Source organism: Tachyglossus aculeatus, chromosome 8 (genome assembly GCF_015852505.1).
Source record: "Tachyglossus aculeatus isolate mTacAcu1 chromosome 8, mTacAcu1.pri, whole genome shotgun sequence".
Lineage (NCBI taxonomy): Eukaryota > Metazoa > Chordata > Mammalia > Monotremata > Tachyglossidae > Tachyglossus > Tachyglossus aculeatus.
The window spans coordinates 4,300,606-4,326,405 of NC_052073.1; the positions used below are offsets into that span (position 1 = coordinate 4,300,606).

A 25,800-nucleotide genomic window follows, 5' to 3' on the forward strand; every position below is an offset into this window, starting at 1 on the left:
AAAAAGCTTACAGTCTAGAGAGCATGTGCCTGGACATGTGCTTTTGACAAGTCACTTCACTTCTCTATGCCTCAGTTCCCTCATCTGTAATTGCTTGAACCAGCCATCTGCCCCATCCTGGGGGCTGAGCGTGGTGCCCACATGCCATGTCAGGGCACTCACTTGCCCGGTGGCACCTTGGTATCCCTACCCTGTAGCCAACCTGATTTGCTTGGATCTGCCCCAGCACTGAGTAGCACTCACAGACTGTGAGCTCGTTGTGGGCCGGGAATGTGTCTGTTTGTTGTTGTATTCTATTCCCCGAAGCACTTAGTGCGCTGCTCTGCACACAGTAAGCGCTCAATAACTACGTTAGAATGAATGAATGACTGAATGAATGGGAGCACTTAACAAATATCACAATTATTCCTACCTCTCCCCCGCGAACAGCTCATCCTGGACCTATTACCCAGGTATCTCTTTAACCTCTTTCTGGCCCAGCTGCTCTGGCCTTTCCTTTAACAGCCCAGAGATATATTCATTCATTTAGTCAATCTTATTTACTGAGTGCTTACTGTGTGCACAGCACTGTACTAAGCGCTTGGGAAAGTACAATACAACAATAAACAGTGACATTCCCTGCCCACAACAAGCTCACAGTCCAGAGAGGGGGAGGCAGGCATTAATACAAATAAATAAAATGACAGATATGGACAGCTTCCTGCTGCACAGCTTCCTGTGCTAATGAATCCCAGCCGATCACCCCTGAATCTGCCCAGCAAGCCTCCCCACAAGATAGTAACTAAGGGTGGAAAAAGTTTGGGCGGCCCCCGACCCTTCCGCTGCCCTCAGCAGGTGCCTGAAAACACCTCTGCCTCTTAGCTCCAGAGATGTTAATGGATTCTAATGCCAAGCGAGGCCCAAGATCCCCCACTTCCGAAACACTGCTCTTGCTCTCTTCAGATCAGATCTCGGCCAGGAATTCTGGGAACCCGGCTCCGTTCTGGGAAGCCCAGAGGACTTTCTCCCACCAGACGCTCTGAAGTAGTCGCCGGTCTGGGAAGCCCAGGTCGAGATTGACTCTGTAGGAGGTACCAATCAATGGTACTGATTGAGCAGTTACTATGTGCAGAGCACTTTGCTAAGCACCTGGGAGAGGACAATGCAGCAGAGTTGGTAGACGCATTCCCTGCCCACAGTGAGCTTAAAGTCTAGAGGCCTGTAACAGGGGCAGCTTCCAAGCCTGACTGTTTTTCTCATACTAAGCAGCATGGCCTACTGGACAGCACTCAGGCCCGGGGGTCAGAAGGACCTGGGTTCAATACCGATCTGCCACAAGTCTGCTGTGTGACCCTGGGCAAGTCACTTCACTTCTCTGGGCCTCAGTTTCCTCATCTGTAAAAAATGAGGATAAGCGTGTGAGCCAAATGTGGGACAGGGACTGTGTCCAACCTGATTAATTTGCATCTACCCCGGCACTTAGAACAGTGCTTGGCACATAGTAAGTGCTTAAAAAGTACCATAATTATTTATTATTATTAAGTGCCGTCGAGTCGTTTCTGAATCATAGCAACTCCATGCACAGACTTTCACCAGAATGTCTTTTCTTTCGCCATAAACCTCAACCTTTCTAATGGTTCTTCCGTTATTGTTGTTAGGGTCTCTATCCACCTAGCTGCCAGTCTGCATCTTCCACGTTTATCCCTGGACATTTCCTAGCATTAGTGTCTTCTCCAGAGAATTAGTCATCCTGATTCTGCGTCCAAAATATGCTAATCTAAGTCGAGTTATTTGGCCTTCCAAAGACCACTTTGGTTTAATTTGCTCTAAAATCCATTATTATGTCCTTGCCCACAAGGGCCTTACATTTTAGTGGGGGTATGACATGGAAATATTTACAAATAGAATGACTCAACTAAATAATTGAATGCACAAGACACACACAATAAGAAAACAAAACAAAACAAAAAAATCAAACCAAAACAAAAAACCCACACAGCCTTCCCTTCCCAGGCTGCTAGACCTGCTTGCAGGTTGGGTATTTGGTTGGGTTAAAGTCCCATCTGTGGGATGCCCTGCCCATCCAGCCTGTCCACTCAAGGACCACTCTGCCCCACTGCCCCATCCTCAGAAGCTAAAAGGAGTTCAGGGGCCACTTCCTCAGTCAGAGGGAGCCTGCTGGCTGGGTTTTCTCACACCCTAGAAAGTCACCCTGAAAAAGACCATCATCACCCAGAGCAAACATTAGGAAGGCCTCCCTGGGATACTAAAGTTCTGAGAATAATCCCACCTTGTTTTGAGCACAAAATTTTTACTTTTCCAAAGCACCGTCATATTAATTACCCCATTTTACCCTCACAATAACTGTGGAAGGTTTTAAGCATTTGCTGTATGACAAGCACTGAACTAAGTACTGGGGTAGATACAAGATAATAGAGTTAGTCACAGTCCCTTTCCCACAAGGGGCTCACAGTCTGAGAGAGAGAGAGAAAGAGAAAAGAAAGAAGTATTGAATCCCCATTTTGCAGATGAGGAAACTGGGGCCCACAGAAGTGAAGTGACTTGCCTGAGGTCACCCAGTAGACAAGTAGCAGAGCCAGAATTAGAACCGAGGGCCTCTGACTCCCATGCCCGGGCTCTTTCTACTAGGCCACGCTGCCCCAAGATGGGTGATTGCCCCCTAACAGAAGCCTAACCATTTGCTCCTGTCTCTGCTGCACCATGGCTTGCCTGATAAACCGCTACATCACCCCGCTGCGCGAACGAAACTGAAGTAGATGTCAGCTTGTCATATCGATTTTTCCGCCTGTCTGAGCCAATTGGGAGGCCCTATTGATTACGACAGATCCTGTCCTGCGGGCAGCTGATACAGAAAGGAATACCCGGAGATCCCCAAGGATCGCCAGTAGGCCGACTCTCCGGATCATTGGCGGCGACCCGCCCTCTCCGAGCTGCACCTCCTGAGGTCACTTGGTCGACGAAAGTCCTCATTTCATTCAGTCGTGTTTATTGAGCTTTTACTGTGTGCAGAGCACTGTACTAAGCGCTTGGGAGCATACAATACAATAAGAACCACGCGGTGCCTTGTCTCTACTGGCCAGAGAACGGAATATGTACCTCTCTAGTCGGCTAGAACCTCATCTGCTGAGCGTGTATCCAATTACTAAAGAATAATCAATGGCAGGTTGTTCTCTGGAATCCCTGACCTGAACTGACTGCTGGGATTAGTGTCACAACAGATAAGCCAAGGTTGTTGTTATCTAGCCCCCCTTCAGGATTGCCTAGGAGAAATGTCCAGCTCATGAACACGCAGTCTTTTGAGGGAAATTTTCAGCACCTGTTCTTGGTCCGGACCACATGGAAAGAAAGCTGTTTTGGAACTCCTCACAACCACAGCCAGCCTGCCACTGGGGAAGCCCTAATTCTAAACCGGGTCAGGGAGAGAGAGGATGAGGCTTGACCATCATTGTGCCTAATCAAAGGCCCGTCTCCTCCAAGAGGGCTTCCCTAAGCCCTCATTTCCTCTTCTCCCGCTCCCTTCTGTGTCGACTCTGCATTTGGATTTACCACCTTTTCTCACCCCCTGCCTCAGCCCCACAGCATCTATGTACATATATGTAATTTATTTATATTAATGTCTGTCGCCCCCTCTAGACTGTGAGTTCCTTGTGAGCAGGGAACATGGCTACGAACTCTCTTATATCACACTCTCCCAAGTGCTTAGTACAGTACTCTGCATACAGTATGTACTCAATATACATGATAGATTGATTGATTGATTGACAGTGGTGGTGACGTCATGGGTGGTGAGAGGGTCTACTACAATCTAGCTCGTACACTTCGCTCCTCTAACACTAACCTCACTGTATCTCGATCTCGTCTATTTTGCGGCCGATCTCTCACCCACATCCTGCCTCTGGTCTGGAACGCCCTCCCTCTTCATAACTGACAGACAATTACTCTCTCCCTCTTCAAAGCCTTACTGAAGGCACACCTCAGCCAAGAAGCCTTCCCTGATTAAGCCCTCCTTTCCCCTTCTCCAACTCCCTTCTGCACCCCACTCCCTGACTTGCTCCCTTTATTCATCCCCTCCTTCCAGCCCCACAGCACTTATGCCCATATCAGTCACTTGTTTATTTATGCTAATATCTGTCTCCCCATCTAGACTGTAAGCTCATTGTGGGCAGGGAATGTGTCTGTTTAGTGTTGTGTTATACTATCCCAAGCGCTTAGTACAGTGCTCTGCAAACAGTAAGTGCTCAATAAATCTAACCAAATGAGTGACTGACAGGAGGGAAGAAGAAGGAGGGGCCAAGTTTGGTTCTCACACATTAGGTGATTTCAGAGCCTGCAGATGCCCTGGTGAAATCCATCTGGTATCTGGACCTTTCTTCTTCCCCAGGAGAGAAAGGATTTAGACATTCCCTTTGGGTGAGCTCTGCTGAGGCCCATCAATGGTATTTACTGAGCCCTTACTTTGTGCTGAGCACTGCACTAAGCCCTTCGGAGAGTAATAATTATGATACTAATTATGGTATTTGTTAAGTATACTAAGCGCCAGGGTAGAAACAAGGTAAGCAGGTCCCACATGAGGCATACAGTCTAAGAAGGAAGAAGAATAGGTATTGAGCCCCTATTTTGCAGATGAGGGAACTGAAGCACAGAGAAGCTAAGTGACTTGTCCAAGGTCACACAGCAGGGATTAAAAAAAAACCCCAGGTACAGTAGAGTTGGCAGGCACCATCCCTGCCCACAAGGAGTTTATAATCTAGTGGTTGGGGGGCTTCCACACTCCCAGCCAAGTTTGATCCCCACCCACCTCGGTCCCCATGCTCCTGAGCCTTACCTACCTCTTTCTGTCTCCTGAGAGGCCAACTTTAGCTAAGGCACAGCAAATAATAATAATAATAATGATGGTATTTGTTAAGCACTTACTATGTGCCAAGCACTGTTCTAAGCGCTGGAAGAGTAGGATTGGGGAAGGTATTACTGAGATAATACTTAATAATACTTATGGTATTTGTTAAGCACTTACAATGTGTCAGGCACTGTGCTATGTGTTGGAGGCACTGTACTGAGTGCTAGAGGCACCACCTGACCCCATTCAGGGAAAGGCCAAAGGGCCCTACCAATCAACAGTATTTATTGAGAACTTACTATAATAATATTCGCATTTGTTATTCACTAATTATGTGTCAGACACAGTAGTAAGTCCTGAAGTTGATACAGGCGAATGGGGATGGACACAGTCCCTGACACACATGGGGCTCATAGTCTTAATCCCCATTTTTTACATATCAGGTAACTGGGCACAGAGAAGTCAAGTGATTATCCCAAGGTCACACAGCAGATAAGGGACAGAGTGGAGACACCCAGGCCTAGGCTCTATACACTAGGCCACACTGCTTATTGAGTGTAGCACACTCTCCTAAGCACTTCAGAGAGACCCATCCAACAGAGTCGGTAGACATGATCCCGGCTCACAACGGAGTATACAGTCTGCAGGGGAAGACAGACATTAAAATCAATTACTGGTGGGACAGTAAGTCCCGGGGCTCCCACCCTCCTGCCCGGGATCCTAGTGGCCCCCTCCCCACGAGACCCCCAAAGAAACCCCCTGGGAACAGCTGCTTGCCATTACAAGGCATGCCCGGCACCCAGTACATATTTTTAATTAACTTCCATCCTTACTGCAAATTAAACAAGCTCCTAATTAACCCTATGCCTACTTCAAAACTGCTGGTTTGATTTGGTGATTAAAGTTTTGAAGTACCGCGTGCTGAGCGCACGTCTTCTAAAAAGAGTTTCATATTGGTGTGCGGTTTCTTTCCCTCTGCCAAATCAGGGGTGGGGGGGAACCCTATCGAACACGCAAGTCAGATATTCCACAGTCGAGACAAACGAACCCTCACCCCCAACCTCTGCCAGGGAGGTCCACGCTGGCCACGCTGAACCTAGAAATGCTTATTCCCTTTTCCTGCTTAAGAGCAAGCAGCTGTTCCTAGCCTGGCCCAATCCACAGAGACTGCTGAAACCACAGGGATGGCGGAGGTGGAAGACGGCTTCGAGAAGGCCCAGTACATCGTTCACGCTACCGATCAATGGGGGTCCCCCCCATCTTACCTCCTTCTCTTCCCCACAGCACCTGTATATATGTATATATGTTTGTACATATTTATTACTCTATTTATTTATTTTACTTGTACATATCTATTCTATTTATTTTATTTTGTTAGTATGTTTGGTTTTGTTCTCTGTCTCCCCCTTTTAGACTGTGAGCCCACTGTTGGGTAGGGACTGTCTCTATATGTTGCCAATTTGTACTTCCCAAGCGCTTAGTACAGTGCTCTGCACACAGTAAGCACTCAATAAATACGATTGATGATGGTCAATGGATAAGCGGTGTGGCTTAGCAGATAGGGCCCGCGCCTAGGAGTCAGAAAGACCTGGGTTCTAATCCCTCCTCCGCCACATGTCTGCTGTGTGATCTTGGGCAAGTCGCTTCGCTTCTCTGGGCCTCAGTGACCTCATCTGGAAAATGGGGATGAAGACCATGAGCCCTATATGGGGCAGGGACTGTATCCAACCCAATTACCTTTTTGGCCTAGTGGACTGAGTTTGGGGCTGGGAGTCAGAAGGTCATGGGTTCTAATCCTGGCTCTACCACTCCTCTGCAGTGACCTTGGACAAGTCACTTCTCTGTGCGTCAGATACCTCATCTGTAAAATGGGGACAGAGACTGTGAGCACTACGTGAAACAGGGTCTGTGTCCAACTAGATTTGCTTGTAATAAAAATAATAATAATGATGGTATTTGTTAAGCTATTACTATGTGCCAAGCACTGTTTTATCCACCCCAGAGCTTGCACAGTGCCTGGCACATAATAAGTCAAATCCCGGCTCCGCCAATTGTCAGCTGGGTGACTTTGGGCAAATCACTTAACTTCTCTGGGCCGCAGTTCCCTCATCTGTAAAATTAAGACTGTGAACCCCATGTGGGACAACCTGATCACCTTGTAACCTCTCCAGCGCTTAGAACAGTGCTTTGCACATAGTAAGCGCTTAATAAATGCTATCATTATTATAAGTGCTTAACAAATACCATCATCATTAGTATTATTATTATGATTATCCCAGCACTTGGCACAGAGTAAACACTTTACAAATACCACAGTTATTATTATTATTATTAACCAATCAATGGTATTTATTAAGTACTTCCTTTGTGCAGAGCTATACTAAGCGCTTGGGAAAGTATAATACAACAGAATTAGCAGATGTGTTCCATGCCCATAATAACTCTCTGACTACTGGCCTCCTCTTGCAGCGCTCCTGGGAGACGCCATTCTGCTCTTCGGTTCCTATTCTGAAAAGACATCAGCACCTGACACTGAAAACTTAAAGCTCTGGTTGGCTGATGGTTAATTGTGCCACTCAGAATGCCCCTCTCCCCCTCTCCAATCCCCCGCCCCCAGCCAGTCATCAGTTACCTGTTCATTTTCTACAAATGCTAAAAAGCGGACCGTAATAAACCCCGGATTTGGAAAACACTGTCATCCGAGAAATAATTGTATTATGATGTAAATTCGCTTTAAATTGAAATTCTAGGGATATGGGTGCAATTATCAGCATGTTGTTAAAGAATTCTATCCTGAGAATCTCATTAGATAGTGAGGCGAACTACAATTGTTATCATTTTGAGAACAAAGGGATCTTGAATGAGTAATCAATAGCAACTGGCAGAAAATGAGACATTAATTATGATCCTCTCTAGTGTTTTGTCTCCGACAAGGTTTCATTAAATGCTTTGTGCTAACCTGTACCGTTCCAAGTCATTACAAACACATTGGACAATATATTAATTTTTTTTTTTTGGTTGGGGGGGAGAGGAGGGAGGAGAGGCAGTACGAGAGGGTAACATCTCAAAACAGCAACAACAAAAAACCCCTCTGAGATCCGACTATTTTTTTCCCCCGGGTCAATAAAAACATACCAACCACAAACTAAATGTTCCGCAATTAAAAAATAAATGAATAAAAAAGGGCCAAGTCGTTCAGTCCCCGTGTAGTCTCTTGAAAATTTAATTACCATCGTCTATACCTAAAGTGTCATGCAGGTTGGAGAAGCTAGTGTCATCCATTAGCTGCATCCTGTCAGTGCAATCAGCCCAATGTAGCTTGCTGGAGTAAAAATGAATGAATAAATAAATAAAATGAACTAACTATTAAAGTGGTGCAACATCATAAAGAAAATAACACCTTGAGTTTTACGATCCCATCTTTGACTAAAATGATTAGGGAGAAATTCGAAGCTGTGCCTCTTTCATGCACAACGGGCATGCCACCCTTTCATGGAGCTGTCTGCTTCTCGCAGATGATGGAGGGAGGGAAGCAATGGTGAGTGGATACCCCGGTGAAATGGTGCAAAATGGTAAATGCTTTCTGGCCTAGGAACCCCCCGTGCCATTATCTGACTGACAATTACTCTCCCCCATTTAGAGCCTTATTGAAGGCCTGTCTCCTCCAAGAGGCCTTCCTGGACTGAGCCTTCTTTTCCTCTTCCCGTACTCCCTTCTCCCTTTATTCATTCCAGCCCCACAGACAAGTGCACGTCTGAGCTGGTGGGTGGTACCTGGTACGTTTTCCCTAAACCGGTCTCTTTCTTTCCTTCCTTCCTTTCCTTCCCTCCCTCCTTCCTCCCTTTCTTTCTGTTTCCTTCTCTTTCTTTCCTTTTCTCTCTCTCCCCCTTCCCTTCCATCCCTTCAGGGGATACTGCTGGCTCTGCCAGCTGGAGACCCCAGGATGGCTAGCGCTGTGACAAGCCTTAGGAGGATAAAATCCCACTGGAGCCCTGGGAAAGACAGTGTCAATAACCAATCCTCCGGATGGGGCTGACTCAGTTTCTTCTCTTCCCCTGACCACCCCTCGTGGTGAGGGGGGAAACCTTCTGTCCCATCACCCGGATTTGGTAACATGGTCCCTAAACATCGGGATTGGGGAGGAAAGGTTTTTTTTTTTAAAATGACATTTGTTAAGTGCTTTAGTGTGTGTCAGGCACTATTCTAAGCGCTGGGGTAGATATGAGATCATCAGGTTGGACACAGTCCCTGTCCCACATGGGGCTCCCAGTCTTAATCCCCATTTTATGGATGAAGTAACTGAGGCCCAGAGAAGTGAAGTGACTTGCCCCAAGTTCACCCAGCGGATAAGTGGTGGAGCCGGGATTAGAATTCAGAGCCTTGTGCCACCCAGGCCTGGCTCTATCCACTAAGTTGCCCCACTGGGAAGCAGCATAATGTAGGGGGAAGGAGCACGGTATAGTGGATTGAGCACGGGCCTGGGAATCTGAAAGTCATGGGTTCTAATCATGGCTCTACCACTTCTCTGCTGTGTGGCCATGGGCAGGTCACTTCACTTCCTTGTGCCTCAGTTCCCTCATCTGTAAAATGAGGATTGAGACTGTGAACCCCACCCAGGACAGGGACTGTGTCCAATGCGATTTATTGTTCCACCCCAGCCTGGCACACAGTAAGCGCTTAACAAATACCATGATTATTATTATTATTGTTATTAGGTCACTCTGTGATAGGAAGCATTCATTTCAGGTTTTTCCTCTAGGTGACTGTGTAGGGGTGAGAGCTCCATTAGGACTCAAAAGCTGTGTGGGAAGTGGACAGGGAATTTAATCCACTTTCCTATTTTGGGGGTAACCCAAGATGCAGCGATTTGGAAGTCCGAAGGGTCGGCTCCTTCAGTTATATGTGCCAGAGGAGGCCATTTAAAGTGACAAAACCCAAATGTCCCAGATCGGGGTGGGGCTGGGGGGTGGGGACAATGATTTGGGGGCAAGGAGCTGGACCAGGAAACTACTCCAGATCCCTCCCAACTCAAAGATTCTCTGGCTTCCATGTTCTCCACACCCGCCCCCTCCCCAGCAACCAGCTCATCGAGTCAAGCTCCCCCACCCAGCGACTATCTGCCTCTTCAAATCCAATTCCACCCCATCCCACCTTTATATGGCATTTATTAAACTTTATTAAGCAATTACTATGTGTCAAGCACGGTTCTAAGTGCTGGGGTAGATACAAGGTCATCAGGTTGGATACAGTCCCTGTCTCATATGCGGCTCACAGTTTAAGTAGGAGGGAGAATGGGTATCAAATACTCATTTTACGGTAGAGGGAACTGAGGCCTAGAGAAGTGAAGTGACTTGCCCAAGGTCACACTGCAAGCAATTGGCAGAGTCAGGACTAGAACCCAGGTCCTCTGAGTCCCAGGCCTGGGCTCTTTCCACTATACCACACTGCTTCCCCTTGTGTTTGGGAACACCAATATAATACTGTTAGAGAAGCAGCATGGCTCAGTAGGAAAGAGTACGGGCTTTGGAGTCAGAGGTCATGGGTTCAAATCCCAGCTCTGCCAATTGTCCGCTGTGTGACTTTGGGCAAGTCACTTAACTTCTCTGTGCCTCAGTTACCTCATCTGGAAAATGGGGATTAAATCTGTGAGCCCCACGAGGGACAACCTGGTCACCTTGTAATCTCCCCAGTGCTTAGAACAGTGCTTTGCACATAGTAAGCGCTTAATAAATGCCATTATTAAATACTGTTGAAACCAGCGGCCTACACGCATTGGTTTCTCCTCTCCATTAAGGTGCCTGTCAACACCTGGGTCACTGGTACTTATTGAGCGCCTACTGGGTGCTAAGCACTAGGTGTCTAGGGAAAATACAGAAGGAGGAGACAAGGATCCCATTCCTGAGTTTACGAGGGGTTGGTGGCTCATCGTGGGTAGGGGACGTGTCTACCAGCTCTGATATATTGTATTCTCCCAAGTGCTTAGTACGGTGCTCTGTACAAAGTAAGCACATACTCTGTTAGTAGTAAACATTCAATAAATACAATTGATTGGTTTTAGTTAAGCAGGTTGTCATTTCAGAAAGAAGGCAACAGCAACAGGTCTTGGGAGCTGCCAGTCTGCCACTCAACCCTACTTCCTGTGAGGATGGGCAAGAGGGAAAGGCAGGCTTAGAACAGTGCTTTGCACATAGTAAGCGCTTAATAAATGCCATTATTATTATTATTCCTTCCCTGCAGGCTGGTTTTAAGAGGTTGCTACCCACTTCCTCAGAGATACATTCAATCAATTTGCATCCTCCTACCTCACCTCGCTACTCTCTTCTACATTCCAGCCCGCACACTTCACTCCTCTGGTGCTAACTTTCTCACTGTACCTCAATCTCGTCTATCTGCCCACAGACCTCTCGCCCACATCCTGCCTCTGGCCTGGAATGCCCTCTCTCCTCATAACTGACAATCACTCTCTCCACCTTCAAAGCCTTACTGAAGGCCCATCTTGTCCAAGAGGCCTTCCCTAACTAAGCCCGCCTTTTCTCTTCTCCCACTCCCTTCTGCATCACCCTGACTTGCTCCCTTTATTTATCCCCCGTCCCAGCCCCATAACACTTTATGAGAAGCAGCGTGGCTCAATGGAAAGAGCAGGGGTTTTGGAGTCAGAGGTCATGGGTTCAAATCCCAGCTCCACCCATTGTCAACTGTGTGACTTTGGGCAAGTCACTTCTCCGTGCCTCAGTTACCTCATTTGTAAAATGGGGATTAAGACTGTGAATCCCCTGTGGGACAACCTGATCACCTTTTTTTCTTTAAATGGCATTTATTAAGCGCTTACTATGTGCAAAGCACTGTTCTAAGCGCTGGGGAGCTTACAAGGTGATCAGGTTGTCCCACCGGGGGCTCACAGTCTTAACCCCCATTTTACAGAGGAGGGAACTGAGGTACAGAGAAGTTAAGTGACTCACCCAAGGTCACACAGCTGACAATTGGGAGAGCTGGGATTTGAACCCGTGACCTCTGACTCCAAAGCCCGTGCTCTTTCCACTGAGCCACACTGCTTCTCCCTCCCCAGCACTTAGAACAGTGCTTTGCACACAGTAAGTGCTTAATAAATGCCATCATTATTATTATTTATGCACATATCTGTAATCTGTCTTCTGATCTAGACTGTACGTTCACCTGGGGCAGAGAATGTGTGTTTATTTTATACTGTACTCACCCAAGTGCTTAGTACAGAGCTGCAAACACGGTAAGTGCTCAATAAATACCACTGAATGAATGAATGAAAGACGGGTACATTCTCTCCCCAACTGCCTGGCAGTTGACCCAGCAGTTTGACCGGGGTGAAACAAGTCTGATGCCCTTGCCAGGCTCGGTGGCTGGTTCTTCCAGGACCACGGGGTTGCTAGAGCCGAGCTGGGAGAATAGCAGACAGTCCGATTGCGTGATGCAGGCCTGTCGCCAGTCTAAGAGAACCACACGCCAGCAGTGCCCCAGGGGATGTTATTTTTCCAGACTGGGCATAAGCTTATCAAGCAATGAATCGAGATTCTTCTTGGGACACCGTTCTCTCAACAATAAAAATGAAAGGGAAAACTGGAGCCCAGAGAATCACATCCACGGAAAGGGTCTTTCCCTCGCTACTGAGTGCTTTGCACATGATAAGTTATCAATAAATACGATTAAACGATCGAATGAAAACGAAGTGTCCCAGTATTCACACCGGGGTTCTGAGCGTTGTGGTTTGTTGTGCTCTGCAGAGTGCGCACTAGCCTTCACTCATTCATTCAATCATATTTACCATTTGCAGGGCACTGTACTAAGTGCTTGGGAAAGTACAACACAACAATACACAGTGACATTCCCTGCCCACAGTGAGCTTACAGCCTAGAGGTGGGGAGCCTTCTGGGGGGAGATTCTGTTCATCCAAAATCAATCTCCAGCATTGAGCGCTTCCGCTGGGCAAGGCGCTGTACTAAGTACAATAATGTTAGTAGACACAATCCCTGTCTTCAAAGAGTCTCCAGTCCAGCAGGGAAGGTAGAGAGCACACGAAACTACACAAAGGGGGAAGCCAAACTGAACAGGAAGCAGCAATTCCAAAATTGCCTGTTAGACCTGAAGCTGCCAGCACTGACCAAGAAGTTTTCCACAAATTCACTAAAAAATCCCGGCTGATAAAATACGATGAAAATGGAATGGGCGCTACTACTCTGCTATGAGGTTCTTGGCATCGATACCTGGGAAATCAGTGAGTTTCTTTCATCTGATAATAATAATAATACTAGTACTTGTTAAATGTTTACTATGTGCCAAGCACTGTTCTAAGCACTGAGGTTGATACAAGTTAGTCAGGTTGGACACAGTCCCTGTCCCACGTAGGGCTCACACTCTTAATCCCCATTTTACAGATGAGGAAACTGAGGTACAGAGGAGTGAAGTGACTTGCCCAAGGTCACACAGTAGACAAGTGGTGGAGCCGGGATTAGAACCCATGATTTTCTAGCTCCCTGGCCCATGCTCTATCCACTAATCCATGCTGCTTCTCATTAATAATAATAATAATGATGGCATTTGTTAAGCACTTACTATGTGCAAAGCACTGTTCTAAGCACTGGGGGGGCTACAAGGTGATGAGGTTGTCCCACGTGGGGCTCACAGTCTTAATGCTCATTTTACAGATGAGGTAACTGAGGCTCAGAGAAGTTATGTGACTTGCCCAAGGTCACACAGCAGACACGTGGCAGAGCCGGGATTCGAACCCATGACCTCTGACTCCAAAGCCCGGGCTCTTTCCATTGAGCCACGCTGCTTCTCTTTAGACTTGGGTTTGAGGAGGGAGGAGATGAGAGGGGCTGCTTGAAATTCTGACTTCTGCTTCTTCCTCACTTCCTCCTGATAAAGGAGCTGGGCAGCTCTGGATTTATCTTCTTACCAGAATTTAACAATAACAATAATAATAACAACGATAATGATAATCATAACATTGCAGTGCTTACTATGTGCAGATATGAGATAATCAGGTCCTACACGGGACTCACTAAGTAGGAGGGAGAACAGGTAATGAATTCCCATTTTGTGGATGAAGGAACTGTGGCCCAGAGAAGAAGTGACTTGCCTAAGATCACACAGCAGATAAGTGGTGGAGCCAGGATTAGAATCCAGGTCCTCAGAGTTCCAGGCCCGGGCTCTTTTCACTAGGCCATGCAGCTTCCCAGAATTTGTTGGATAATCTGGAGGGGAAATGTATACAGGTGTTGAGAGGATTTTCCAATTAAGTCATCGCTCAGGATGCTTTGGAAGGAGGCTGGAGGAATTCAAAAATGCATTAGAAAACAGATATATGACTAAATATTTTGGGTTGGAGGAACCGCAAAAATGTTGGTGAAACTTTTTAAGGAACATGAGGAATGTTTTCCAATGTCACAATGACAGTTGGTGCTACAACAGCGTTGGTTCAAGCACTTAGTACAGTGCTCTGCACACAGTAAGCGCTCAATAAATATGATTGAATGAATACAGTAGTGGCTCCACTGATTGCTCTGAAAGCCCAAGAGGCGCAACACTATGGACTAAATGCAAGGGGCCTGTGGAACCCCTCGATATCTCGTGCCCTGAGTCAATGCTTCCAAGAAGCCTCTTCCTGCAGTTATTACTCAACCGCAGAATCCCTTATTAATAATAATATTCACTCATTCATTCGATCATACTTACTGAGTGCTGACTGCAGACAGGGACTGTCTCTAATGTTGCCAACTTGTACTTCCCAAGCGCTTAGTACAGTGCTCTGCACACAGTAAGCACTCAATAAATACGATTGATTAATTAATAGTTCTAGTTTAAGCGCTTACTATGTGCCATATTATATGCCAAGCACTGTTTTAAGCCACTAGGGTAGACATAAGCTAATCAGGTTGGACACAGTCCCTGTCCCACATGGGGCTCACACTCTTAACCTCATTTTACAGATGATGTAACTGAGGCCCAGAGAAGTGAATGGTTTGCCCTAGGTCACAAAGCAGACATGTGGCAGAGCCAGAATTAGAATCCAAGCCCTTCCGACTCACAGGCACGTGTGCTACCCACTAAGCCACGCTGCTTTTAAGACCTGGAGGTCAGAACAGTGCTCTGCACATAGTAAGCGCTTAACAAATGCCATCATTATTATTATTATTATTATTATCTACAACAGTCCCCTGCCTCCAAGCAGGGCCATGACCGGTGATGCAGCCTGCACCCGGGCCCTCACCCCCGCCTGAAAAGGAGGCGGCTTTCTGCCCTTGTACCTGATTCAGGACAACAGTCCTCTCGCCTCGTCCCCTCCTCCCCACAGTGGATTGTTTTAGTGCCCCACAACCTTCGCCGCCAGCAAGTTCTTCTTTACATCCGACCTACATACCTCATGCTGCTGTCCAAACCAGTTGCCTCTGGGTTCTAATTTCCACTGAGGAAAGAAACAGCTAATCACTATCTTCTAGAGAACAACTCAAATCTTCTGGAAGATGGCGATCAGAGACCCCCAGATAACTAGGACCCCCAAAGAGGGGACCTGGAGGGGAAATTAAAATGCCATTGGGGCAACCAGCTCTCATTTACTGCCTACAATATATTGTATTTCTTCTTTCCCAGAGTCCTCGTAAGTCAGGCACTTCATAGGTTCTAATTCCAGCTTCGCCGCTTGTCTGCTATGTGACCTGGGGCAAGGCACTTCACTTCTCTGTGCCTCAGTGAGCTCATCTGTAAAATGGGGTTAAGACCATGAGTCCCATGTGGGACAGGGACTGTGTCCACGCTGATTAGCTTGAATCTACCTTAGTGCGTAGGGCAGTGCTTGACAATTAGTAAGCGCTTAACAAATATCATCGTTATTATTCTTATTGACTGAGGCCGAGGCTGCCGCCGAGGTACCCAGATGGAATCACTCGGGTCTTGGGTCATTTTCCTCAGGCCGAGGTGCTTGGGATGTACCCTGTGGTTGAGGGGAAGGGGAGCTGAACCAGGAGATCCTGGGTCATGCACACCCAGTGAGCTTGGCAGCTGCAGGGCTAAGATAAATTCTTCCCCCTGCCCTCTTGTTCCCATCGTTCCTCCAGGAAGAGAGGTTGTTTCCCAATGGAGATATTTTCGGCCAGGGAGGAATAAGGACGGCAATTTCTGCTTCGGCTACCCCCATCTCCCTCCTCGACGAAAGCTGAAGCAGGCAAGGAGCAGGGACCGTGACCTCAAGACGGTGACAGTGGGAGAAAATAGCAGCCCGAAAGCTCTGGGTGAAAAAAAAATATCTTATGTATTCACCTCAAAACAACCGCATTTGGCTTCCACAAATTCCCACCGGGGACACTAACTATGCCGTTAATGTGCATAAAATGTTACTGACATATTGCAAAACTCGGGCTAATTTAATAATGCTGATGTATCTTACATCATGTTCAGATGATGTAATAATATGTTGCTAAATGAGTCACCTCAGATTAGCTTCATGGCAATGGCATAACTGATTGGCCATTAAAGAGAAACCGATGTAGCAATATTCCTGGAAACGTTGATGGATTGTTCTGCAATTGAATTGTTTTCTTTTATTGATCAAGGACATGGAGCGCGTGGAGCCGACAGCTTTCTGAACAATAGGTACGATACTTTCGAAACGGTTCCAGTCACCACAGAGTGAAAAATCCATCTATCATTAGGGCATAAAGGAGTTTACAAAACGATATTTTACCCTGTCTGAGGGAAATGTAATTAATGGCTCCCAGCACGGGGCCTGCTTCCAGGCCATTACATCTTTCGACAATCACGGTTCACAGAAAAATGACGGCCATCGATTAACTTCCCTTTCTCGGGGGTGGGAGGGTGAGGGAAGGCAGGCCGCAATTCTGTAACCGAAATTGGAAATTTTGACTTTTTGCCACTTCGTCCGCTTACAGGGGGAGATGAGGGGAAGCGGCGTGGCCTGGTGGAATGATCACCGGCTTTGGGGGTCAGAAGACCTTGGTTCGCATCCCGGCTCTGCCACCTGCCTGTTGCAAGGCACTTCTCCAGGCCTCACTTTCCTCATTTGTAAAAATGGAAATTTAATACCTGTTCTACCTCCTACTTAAACTGTGAGCTCCCTTCGTGATGGGGACTGTAATTTCTACCTACCCTGGGGCTTAAAACAGTGCTTTTTGATACACAGTAGAGATGTAATAATAATAATAATGGCATTTATTAAGCGCTTACTATGTGCAAAGCACTGGGGAGGTTACAAGGCAATCAGGTTGTCCCACAGGGGCCTCACGGTCTTAATCCCCATTTTACAGATGAGGCGCAGAGAAGTTAAATGACTTGCCCAAAGTCACACAGCTGACAATTGGCAGAGCCAGGATTTGAACCAATGACCTCTGACTCCAAAGCCCATGCTCTTTCCATTGAGCCACGCTGCTTTTCATAAGTCATGTAGAGAAGCAACGTGGCCTGGCGGACAGAAAACGGGCCTGGGAGTCAGAAGGACTTGGGTTCTAATTCTGCTCCTCCACTTGTCTCCTATGTGACCTTGGCCAAGTCACTTCACTTCTCTGGGCCACAGTTACCTCCATCTGTAAAATGGGGATTAAGACCATGACCCTCATGTGGGACTGGACCGAGTCCAACCCTATTGGCTTGTATCTACCCCAGCGCTTAGTACAGTGCCTGACACCTAGTAAGTGTGTAACGAATACAATAAAAAGAAATTGTAAGCACTTTAGAAGTACCAGCTTTAAGAAGCAGCGTGGCTCAGTGGAAAGAGCACGGGCCTTGGTGTCAGAGGTCATCGGTTCAAATCCCGGCTCTGCCACTTATCAGCTGTGTGACTTTGGGCAAGTCACTTCACTTCTCCGCGTCTCAGTTCCCTCATCTGTAAAATGGGGATGAAGACTGTGAGCCCCACATGGGACAACCTGATCACCCTGTAAACTCTCCAGCACTTAGAACAGTGCTTTGCACATAGTAAGCGCTTAATAAATGCCATCATAAATGAAAGTACCATGAAAAAACAGTGTGGGAGCCTCTGCAGCAGGCATAAATAGGTTTTGAGTTGAGATGGCTTTTGCTGGCTGTTTTCCTTCCATGTCTACTTCATCTTTTCACACATTTGTTATCCGCTCCCCTGTTCTGTCTCATACCTCATGCTCTTCTCATTCCCTCGATAATAGCCAGACTTAGAATGAGCTGGGATATATACTTTTAAAATATGGCAATTATTAAGCATTTACCAAGTACTAGGCATTGTACTAAGTGCTGGGGTCGATCCAAGCTAATCAGATTGGACAGAGTCCATGTCCCACATGGGGCTCACAGTATTAATGCTCATTTTGCAGAGGAGGTAACTGAGGCACAGAGAGGTGAAGTGACTTGTCCAAGGTCCTCCAGCAGATAAGTGGCAGAGCCTGCATTATAACCGAGGTCCTTCTGACACCAAGGCCCATGTTCTATTCACTAGCACCCTTCATCAAAGCTATTGACCTAAACCCTCATATATTTACTCTGAGAAGCAGAATGGCCTAGTTGAAGCAGCCTCAGCCTGGGACTCAGAGAACATGGGTTCTAATACCGTCTCTGCCCCTTGCTTGCTGTGTGACCTAGGGCAAGCCGCTTCACTTCTCTGGGCCAACATTACCTCATCTGTAAAATGGGGATTCACTACCTGTTCTCCACCCTCTTAGTCTGTGAGCCCCATGTGGCTCAGGGATTGCATCATCATCATCAATCGTATTTATTGAGCGCTTACTGTGTGCAGAGCACTGTACCAAGCGCTTGGGAAGTACAAATTGGCAACATATAGAGACAGTCCCTACCCAACAGTGGGCTCACAGTCTAAAAGTGAGACTGCATCTCACCTGATTAACTTCTAACTACCCCAGTGCTTAGTGTAGTGCTTGGCACATAGTAAGCGTTGAACAAATATGATTAATATTATGACCCAATTGACTAGAGTCAAGGTGGATGCAGGATATTTAGTTTCAGAATTCAGCCCACAATTCAAAAATGTCATTCTCTTAAGGTTTCTCAAATGATGATGATGATGGCATTTGTTAAGTGCTTACTATGTGCCAAGCACTGTTCTAAGTGCTGGGGGAGATATAAAGTAATCAGGTTGTCCCATGTGGGGCTCACAGTCTTCATCCCCATTTTACAGATGAGGGAACTGGGGTACAATCAATCAATCAATCGTATTTATTGAGCGCATACTGTGTGCAGAGCACTGTACTAAGCACTTGGGAAGTACAAGTTGGCAACATATAGGGACAGTGCCTACCTAACAGTGGGCTCACAGTCTAGAAGGGGGAGACAGAGAACAAAACCAAACATATTAACAAAATAAAATAAATAGAATAGATATGTACAAATAAAATAAATAAATAAATAAAGAGAAGTGAAGTGACTTGCCCAAAGTCACACAGCTTACAGGTGGCGGAGCTGGGATTAGAACCCATGCCTTCTGACTCCCAAGCCTGGGCTCTTTCCACTGAGCCACACAAATAAATAATAATAATGATAATAGCACTGTTCGAAGCACTGGGGAAAGTATTAGATCACCAGATCAGACTCAGGCCCTAATCTAAGCAGAAAGGAGAAAAGGTATTGAATCTCCATTTTACAGCTGAGGTAACTGAGGCACAGAGAAGTTAACTGACTTGTCTAAGGTCCCATAGCAGACACGTGGCAGAGTTGGGATTAGAGCCCAGGTCATCTGCTCCTCTATCAGTATTTGCTCCCAAGGTAGGTAAAATACCTGCTATGTGACCTTGGGCAAGTCACTTAACTTCTCTGTGCCTCAGTTCCCTCATCTGTAAAATGGGAAATAGGACTGTGAGCCCCATGTGGGACAACCTGATTACCTTGCAACTAACCCAGTGCTTAGAACAGTGCTTGGCACATAATAAGCACTTAACAAATACCATCATTATTATTATTATTGTTAAAATACTGAGCTTCCCCGCCAGAGTAAATGCATCTTAGAAATTTATTTACAAACCACATGGACACAGCACTTGTGTGTTTTCCCCACTTGAGATTCCACTTGCCCAGATCCCCTCCCTTCTACATTTCACCCCCAAAGTAAAAATCCTGGAAATTGGTTATTTTTTAACCACTGCTTCTTTCCCTGCAAGAGTATGGGCAATATCGATACCCTCCCAATCAATCATTTGTAAAATTCTCTACGTTACTGGAGGGCACAAAGCAATATTCCCGGAAATGAGCTGTTAGCATCTGTCAAGGCGATTCCCTCCCCGTACAGGTTAAGACAGTAACCGTTTTGTGCTCGTTACAGATTAACTTGATTTTAGCACTGGGTACTGGGCAAACTTTTTGGGGAAAACAACCTTGAAAAGAATGAGCTTTGGTCTTAAAATAAGGCGAGCAGTTTGGGTTATTTTTGGACAGGTTGATGCTGTACTGTTTATGTTGATGAAATCTCTCTGTCCATATTCTCTAATGAGAATGGATAGGATGACGCTCCTTGACCCCACCCTGTGACCTTTCTGGTGGGGGCAGGGGACCTTTGCACTTGAGGTCTGCAGAAGAGCTGAGGGTCTCAAATTCATGCAAAGAAAAACTTGCCGCTTAGGCAGGGACTCACTCTCCAGTCTTGATGTGGCACATTGAAAGGTAAGCTTTTTTTTCTGGCAAAGAGGACTGCATCATATTGCATCTACTGTTCTTTCTTATCTGGAAAAATTTTTGCTCAGGACCACTTGGCTAATCTGAGATATATCATTTTCCAGGCCCTTTGATTCGCCCTTGCTAAGGCCCCAATTTTAACAGTCTTCCAAAAACTGGGTCTCTCCCTGGAATGAGAGGACCAATGTTCCCCATGTCTCTCCACATGGCTGTGAACTGCTAGAGGAAGAAAAGGAAGAGGAGAAAGAGGAGGAGAAGAAAGAGAAAGAGGAGGAGGAGAAGGAAGAAGAGGAGGAGGAGAAGAAAGAGGAGAAGGAAGAGGAGGAGAAAGAGGAGGAAGAAGAAGAGAAGGAGGAAGAAGAGGAAGAGGAGGAAGAGGTGGAAGAGGAGGGAGAAGAGGAAAAGGAGGAGAAGTGAGAGGAGGGGGACGGAAGGAGAGGAAGGCCAGCTCTAGTCCATATATGAAACCACTGTCCTCCCCTCATCTCCAGGTGAATCAGCTCAACAACAAGGAACTGGAATCAAGCGCAGAACTACCCCCACCCCACCCCCACACACCCCAGGCCAACAGGCCTTCGTAGATCTGGTGTCTTTTTCCTCAGAGAGCAAAAGGCTTCCTTTGGTCCCACCCCAAAACAGAGCCCCACTTAAAGTCCTCTAACCGGATTTCCCCTGTTGGACATTACCATAAATCAAACAGCCGCGAGCAAATTACGCTTTCCACAAGAACAAGGATGTTAACTGGTGACATGGAAACATTCTCCATACTGTACTATCGGGAGGACACTAATACTGTTAGGACTTTTTTTTACCACCGTCTAGACCGGTGATCACGCAAAAGGCCAGAACCGGCTTCTAAGCGCTTTTTGGCTGCTGCTCTCCGTCAGAGGGAATATTCATGAGAGCCCAGCGGGCCTGGAGACAATAGTGCTTTGTCGGCAACATCTGTGATATAGGATGGGAGGAGGAGCTGCGCGATGACCACTCCTTTGCTCGGAGAAGTCGGGAGGCGATTAATGTGGCCGGCAATTAACGTGGCCATTAGACTTGGCTAAGGGAGGCCCAGTTACCGGCCAGTTAAACAGGCCCGCTGGAGAGGAGGGTCTGCTGCTGATGCGCTATCGTGGGCAAGGAATATGTCCATTTACTGTTCTACTGTACTCTCCCAAGAGCTTAGCACAGTGCTCGCCCCACAGTAAGCACTCACTGAGAGAAGCGGCATGGTGTAGTGGATAGAGGATGGGCCTGGGTTCTAATCCCGGCTCTGCCACTTGTCTGCTGTGTGACCTTGGGTAAGTCACTTCACTTTTCTGCGCCTCACTTACCTCATCTGGAAAACGGGGATTTAGACTGTGAGGCCTATGTGGGATAAGGACTCCATCTAACCTGACTCGATGCATTCATTCATTCATCCATTCAATTGTATTTACTGAGCGCTTACTGTGTGCAGAGCACTGTACTAAGTGCTTGGGAGAGTATAGTGCAAAAATAAACACATTCCCTGCCCACAACGAGCTTACAGTCTAGAGTCTGTAGAGATTAATAGAAATAAATGACAGATCATCATCAATCGTATTTATTGAGCGCTTACTATGTGCAGAGCACTGTACTAAGCGCTTGGGAAGTACAAATTGGCAACATATAGAGACAGTCCCTACCCAACAGTGGGCTCACAGTCTAAAAGATATGTATGGAAGTGCTGTGGGGCTGGAAGGGGGGATGACCAAGTCAGGGTGATGCCACAGGAGGTGGGAGAAGAGGAAAAGGGAACTTAGGGAAGGCCTCTTGGAGGAGATGGGCCCTCAATAAGGCTTTCAAGCCGGGGAGAGTCCTTGTCTGTCGGATCTGAGGAGGGAGGCTATTCCAGGCCAGAGGCAGGATGTGGGCCAGGGGTCGGTGGCGAGATAGGAGACAGATGAGATAGAGGCACAGTGAGAAGGGTAGCATTAGAAGAGTGAAGTGTGCAAGCTGGGTTGTAGTTAGGAGAGTAGCGAGGTGAGGTGGGGGGGGCAAGGTGATTGAGTACTTTAAAGCCAATGGTGTGAGGAGATGTACAGTCCCTGGCACATAGTAAGTGCTTAACAAATGCCATAAACAAAACCAAACAAAATAAATTAAAAAAAAGCTCTGTCCACTCTAAAAGTAAAAGGGAACCGCAAAACAAAATAAGGAAGCACCAGCATAAGAAGCGCTGGAACTAGTTCGGTTCCTGGGGAAGGAACAATGTGTTCAATGCTGCAGGTTCATCCTCTCTGGGCCTCAGCAGTACCAGTGAGTCACTCAGTCAGTCCTACTTATTAAGCGCTTGGGAGAATACAATATAACCGACACATTCTCCGCCCACAACAAGCTTACAGTCTAGAGGGGGAGACAGACATAGCGGAAAGAGCACGTGCTTGGGAGTCAGAGGACGTGGGTTCTAATTCTGGCTCCAACACTGGTCTGCTGTGTGACCTAGGGACAGCCACTTGACTTTACTGTGTCTCAGTTACCTCACCTGTAAAATGGATACTGAGACTGTGAGCCTCACAGGGGACAGCCTAATGACTTTGCATTTACTCCACCACTTAGAACAGTGCTTGGCACATCGTAAGTGCTTAACAAATACCATAATTATTATTACTAGTATTATAATGCCATAGCAGCAATCAATCCATGGTATTTATTGAGCACTTACTGTGTGCAGAGCACTGTACTAAGTGCTTGGGAGAGGACCATACAACAGAGTTGGTAGACACGTTCCCTGCCCACAGGGAGCTTAGAGACGGACTTTAAAATAAATTACAGGTACGTACAGAAGTGCTGTGAAGCTTTGGGTAGGATGAATATAGGGTGAAAATCCAAGTGCGAGGGTGACGCAGAGAGGAGAGGGAGGCGGGGAAGGCCTCCTGGAGGAGATGTGGTTTTAAGAAGGCCTTGAGGATGGAGAGAGTGATCGTCTGTCGGATACGAAGGGGGAGGGATCTCCAGGCCAGAAAGAGGATAAGGGCTAGGGGGCAAGGGCCAGTCAGAATAGGCCGAGGTAGAGTGAGTAGACTGATGCTAGACAAACCAAGTGAACGTGTTGGGCTGTAGTAAGAAATCAGCAAGGGAAGATAGAAGGGGGCAAGCAGCAATGACGAGGGCCAGGGAAAATAACATTTGCCCTCATGCCCACAGCTTAAAAGAAATAAATTACGGCAGCTGGCTGGATGTAATTTTAATGTGCTCTGCCCCTCCCTTCGACACCCTTTACAAGGAAACTCATGCCCCTGGGAGATCTTTGAGTGTGTTTGTGTTCTTGGCTCATGGGGAGAGGTCCAAACAAATGGCGATAACTTGGATAGGAGGAGGGGTTACTGGAAAATGTGGGCATTTTTACGTGCATTATAGATATATCTATATTTACACACACACATATATATATCAAATCAATTAAAATTCAATATAAATATCTGTATTACCAGAATTAACAGCCAACTCCTGATTATGTATAGACAACATCACTACCACAACTGTCTCACAAGGTTGTAACCTTGGCAGCATCCTCAACTCACCTCTCTCATTAAGCCCTCATCTTCGGTCTGTCAATGAATGTGATAGACTCTGATCGGTTCTACCTTCACAACACTTCTGGAATCCACTCCTCCACCTCCATCCAAACTGCTATCTTGCTGATCCAAGTTCTCATCCGATCCCTTCTTGACAAATGCCTCAGCCTCCTCGCTGACCTCCCAGCCTCCTCCCCCACCTGCCAGCCGCTTCTCCCTTTCCTCTTTAGTCCATACCTCACTCGGCTGCCCAGATCACATTAGTCCCCATCTCCCGTCTCCCCCAAAACTCCCAACGAGTGTCCATCCACCTCCGTACCAAGCAGAAACTTCTTACCAACGGCTTCTAAGTCCTCCCCCTTCACATCTGAGAGTCCACCATTCTCTTCACCTTCAAAACCCTCCTAAAAATCACACCTCTGCCAAGAGGCCTTCCCCAACTAAACCTTTTCTTCTCCTATTTACTTCCCCTCCCTTCTGTTTCCGGTATTCCTTAAACACTTTGATTTTCACACCAACCCCACAATATTTACGTACATATCTACCTGTAATTTATTTTAATGTCTGTCTCCCTCTGTAGGCCATAAACTCCTTGTGGGAAGGGAATGTGTCTACCTCCTGTACTGTATCGTTCCCTCCCGAGTGATCAGTACAGTGCCCTGCACACATAAGTGTGAATAAACATGATTGATGGATATCTGCGGTGATGGGAAATAGCGACAGCATGAATAGCTGAAGCCCACAGACAATCCAAACATTTCGCTTAGGCCCAAGTTTCGACTTTTCCCACCTGCATTTCCCAGTTTCTTCTCTCTCCTCAACCAATCAAAGGCATTTATTGAACACTTACTGTGCGCAGAATAGTGTAGTAAGTGCATGGAGAGTACACTACTACTACTACTACTACTACTACTACTACTACTACTACTACTACTACTAATAATAATAAATAATAATGGCATTTATTAAAGGCTTACTATGTACAAAGTACGGTTCTAAGCGGGGGAGGCTACAAGGTGATCAGGTTGTCCCATGGGGGTGCTCACAGTCTTAATCCCCATTTTACAGATGAAGTAACTGAGGCACAGAGAAGTTAAGTGACATGCCCAAAGTCACAAGGTGAACAAGTGACGGAGCTAGGATTCGAACCCATGACCTCCGACTCCAAAGCCCGGGCTCTTTCCACTGAGCCACACTGCTTCCCCTGCTTACTAGAGTTGGCACACCAACTCTCCTCCCACATGGAGCTTATAATCTACACGGGAAGATTGACATTAATATAAATAAATGAATTACAGACATGTATGTAATCAGTCAACGGAATTTAATGACTCCTTACAGAGCACTGAACTAAGTGTTGGGGAAAGGAGAGTACAACAGAGTGGCGTTTCCCTATCCACAATGAGCTTACGGCCTAGACGTGGGAGGACGCATGAATAAGAATGAATAACTTAGTTTTTAAGTCAGTGCTGTGGGACTGAAGGAGGGGGGGTGAATATCCAGTGTTTAAAGGACCCACCTCCTCCAAGCCTTTTATTAGAAACCCTCACCCACCTGCAAGCAGACTCGTTGGCTCAGCGCTAGTGACAACGGTAAGAGGCAGGGAAATGGCCAAGAGGCAGAGAAGCAAAAAGAAAAGGCAAGGGATCAGGATAACCCCTACGCGGAGCAGAGCTGACTGTGAATAATCAAGACTTGGCCGTCTGGCAGATGGCTGTTTGAGTATGCGTGTGGATGTGTGCTGTTCGGATGGATACAGATCCATACACAGATAGATTGATCTATATACACATTTAT

At 46.7% G+C, this 25,800-nt stretch overlaps 1 protein-coding gene across 5 annotated transcripts in view; it reads right to left on the reverse strand.

Moving 5' to 3' along the window:
• TCF12 (transcription factor 12) overlaps window positions 1–25,800 on the reverse strand; it is a 321,095-nt gene that overhangs the window by 80,368 nt on the left and 214,927 nt on the right. The gene's annotated exons all lie outside the window — the stretch shown is intronic.